This window comes from Zea mays, chromosome 1 (assembly GCF_902167145.1).
Source record: "Zea mays cultivar B73 chromosome 1, Zm-B73-REFERENCE-NAM-5.0, whole genome shotgun sequence".
Classification (NCBI taxonomy): Eukaryota; Viridiplantae; Streptophyta; class Magnoliopsida; order Poales; family Poaceae; genus Zea; species Zea mays.
Genome location: NC_050096.1, coordinates 263,166,188 through 263,169,469, shown reverse-complemented (window position 1 = coordinate 263,169,469; position 3,282 = coordinate 263,166,188).

The window sequence follows — 3,282 nt, the reverse complement described above, 5'->3', positions numbered from 1 at the left end:
GTTCATATACCTCGTTTACATATGAAGTCTAACCATCAAGGAAGGGTCAGCCTTGCCTCGGCAAAGCCCGACCCTCCCTCGGGGGCTAGAAGGGGGGAACCCCCTCCGCGTCAAAATTTTCCTCGGAAAAAGTTTTTCTGCCAGAATATCTTTCGTGCTTTTCGACTACTTCGGTAGTGGGATCATGAAAACGACGAAGTACACGTAAGTAGGCAAGGCCGACCGAGCCGAGGGACTCCTACGCCTCCGGGATACGGATACCTCACTCATCACCTTCTGCGAGAAGTAACTCGCGTTCGGATGAGCGATCCTGCTGACCGAACAAGCCTTAACACTCGAAAGACTTTCTGCCGAAACGGTTTTTTCGGGTTCTCTCGGCTACGTCGATAATAGAATCCCGCAGACGAGCGAGAGTACACGTAAGCGGCAAGGCCGACCGAGCCGAGGGATTCCTACGCCTCCGGGATACGGATACCTCACTCATCACCTTCTGTGAGAAGTAACTCTAGCTTGGATAAACGATTTTGCTACCGACGAGCAAGCCCTGATACTCGAAACAAGAGGAAAAGAAACACAACTTTACAACACGACGACAGTATGTTTGGGCCTCGGCGGCCGCAAAAAACATATGCATACTACAGGCGAACCGATCCTGCAGGCTCAGACGTTGATGGAGGGGGAGCAGCAGCACCCTCGGCGTCAACTCCACCTTCGGCGAAGTCCGACCGAGCCTCAGACGGCAACACAGGCAAAGGATCTCCGCTCCGAAGGACGACGTCAGCACCACGCCCGGGCCATCGCCGCAAGGGTCTCCTCCAGGAACCCGGCCCGAGCAGACGGCTCGGCCGGCCGCCCCGAAGCCTCAGCCAGCTGTCCCCCGAGGACACCAGCCCGGCTCGTGGCCTCGGCAACTCGACTCCGGCGTTGGTCCCGCCAGTGGACGACCCGGCCAGGCCCCGACCGATGAAGCTTCCTTTTTTGAGCCAACTTCGCCTCTGTCCACGCTGACACCGCTGCCCTCGGTCCCGGCTCACCGCAGAGCGGCCGAGGGTTTCTTAGACTAAGCAAGTGAGGCCTCAGGCGGCAAGGCCGACCGAGCCGAGGGATTCCTACGCCTCCGGGATACGGATACCTCACTCGTCACCTTCCGCACAGAGCAACTCACATTCGGTCAAGCGGTTCGGCTAGCCGACAGGCGAGTTCCAGTGCTCGAAAATGAGGAAAAAAACATGGTATTACACCCAGAAATACCTACATGTTCAGGCCCCGACAGCCACAATGAACAAACACCGGCACTCAAGGTGCCATTACAAACAGAACTCCGGTTCCACCCCCGCAGGTACGAACAACCCCCCACACTGGAGGGCCTGCGGGACAACAAAACGCCGATAGGTGGCTCACCGCCACCTGCTCCGGCAGCAGCGACAACGACCTCCGCTCCGGGCGGCCAAACAGCAGCAGCGATGACCTCAGGGTAGACGCTGCTGCGACAAGGCCCTCGCCCACGACCCCACTCGAGGGGCGAGGACAAGCTACCAAGGCCGTGGAGTCGGAGGTCAGTCCGCGGGTGACTTCGGCTATCTCGTCGGCGGAGAAACCTCTTCCGGCTGCCTCGGTGGGAGGTGGCACCGGAAGCAGCACCGAAGCCGCTCAGGCCGGAGAGCCAGACATGCGACAGCTGCCAGCGCCACGAACGGCGAACACCCTCCCCCCCGATCACTGAGGGAAGGAGCAGGCCGCTGCCCGCGCGGAGACAGGCCCCAACTCGGCGCACTCCCCTCCCCAGCACTGATGATGAAGATCCTTGAAGCTGAGGGCGGGGCAGAGGTCGCAGCCCGGCTTGCTTCTCCCCACCATCGAACTGGTGGTCACCGTCTTGGGTGACCACCGGCGAGGGGATGCAGTCGGGCTGCCTGATGAAAATCCTTGAAGCCGAGCGATGGCTGAAAGGTACCAACTTCCGCGAAGTTGCGTTCCTCCAACGACGACAAGACAAAAGCAACGCGAGCGCTCCCCATCCGGGGGCTCGGAAGGTGGAAGGGCACGATGCATGAGGAGAGTGCGAAGACATGGTTGCCATCCAAGGGGGTCACCCTCCTTTTAAAGGCGACTCTCCCCACTTGCGTCCTCAGCCGACACGGACTGAGTCTTCCCCAACACGCTCCAAGGTCCTCCCCCTACGACACGGGGGCTGGGTCCCACGCGTCATGCAAGCTGGCCCAGGACAGAAGAAGCCAAACCGCCGCGCGCGGAGCGCACAACAGCCCAGCGGTTACAAGCTTTCCTCCACTATCGCCCGGACCAGCGGGTGAAAGGGCGGACCACCATGCAGGCGGCATGCAACCGCATCAAGGGGGCGCACCCTTTCAACTTCGAAGCGTCTAGCATGAAGGCCCAGGCCCACACGTCATGTAACCGGCGCGCCGGTTACTACGTGCGAGAAACTGCAATGCCACTCGCGCCAGTACCACGCCTCCTCGACTGCGGAACCGGTGCCGCGACTCGAGGCGACCCTGCGCATGACCCGACAGTGCCAACTGAAAGTTGCCTAGAGGGGGGGTGAATAGGCAACTTAAAACTTTTTTCAACAAAAACTAGAAACAAAACTGGATAAAACTAAATTGATCTCAAAATTCACCCAGTTAACTTTGGAAATGAGATGTTCTAAATGATCCACAAGGTTCAAAGTAGTAGATCTGAGAAGGGCACTTCTCAAAATCCACACACCAAAAAGATATGAACAAATCTTTCACGGAAGGGTGAGAGAACGAAGAACACAAACAAACACAATGAGCAAGAACACAAGAGACACAAGATTTATCCCGAGGTTCGGTCACACCACCAAGGTGCCCTACTTCCTCGTTGAGGCGCCCACAAAAAGCCGGGTCTCTTTCAACCCTAATCCTCCCTTTGCCGACCACAAAGGTCAAGCTCACACACTATTCTTTGCTCAAACGAGCGGGTAATACAAACTTTCTTGCGGTCTTCCACAAGATTTGGAGACTCACAAGAGACACCTAGTCGTCTAGGAGCTAGAAGCTCCAAGAGTAATGAATCCACAAAGAACTCGATGTAGTACCAAAGCTCGAATGAAGAAGAGCAAGAGAGATTTAGAGATGGAGCACAAAAAAACCGCAGCTCTCAAGCTCACTCAAAGATTTCTCTCCAAAGATTTGAAATGGGAGAGGCAAGAGATGTGTGTGAGAGAGAGAGGGAGATGTTTCTTGGGTTAGAAATGGAGTTCCAATCGTGCTCACCGCTGTGGGGTGAGAGGTAGGAGTG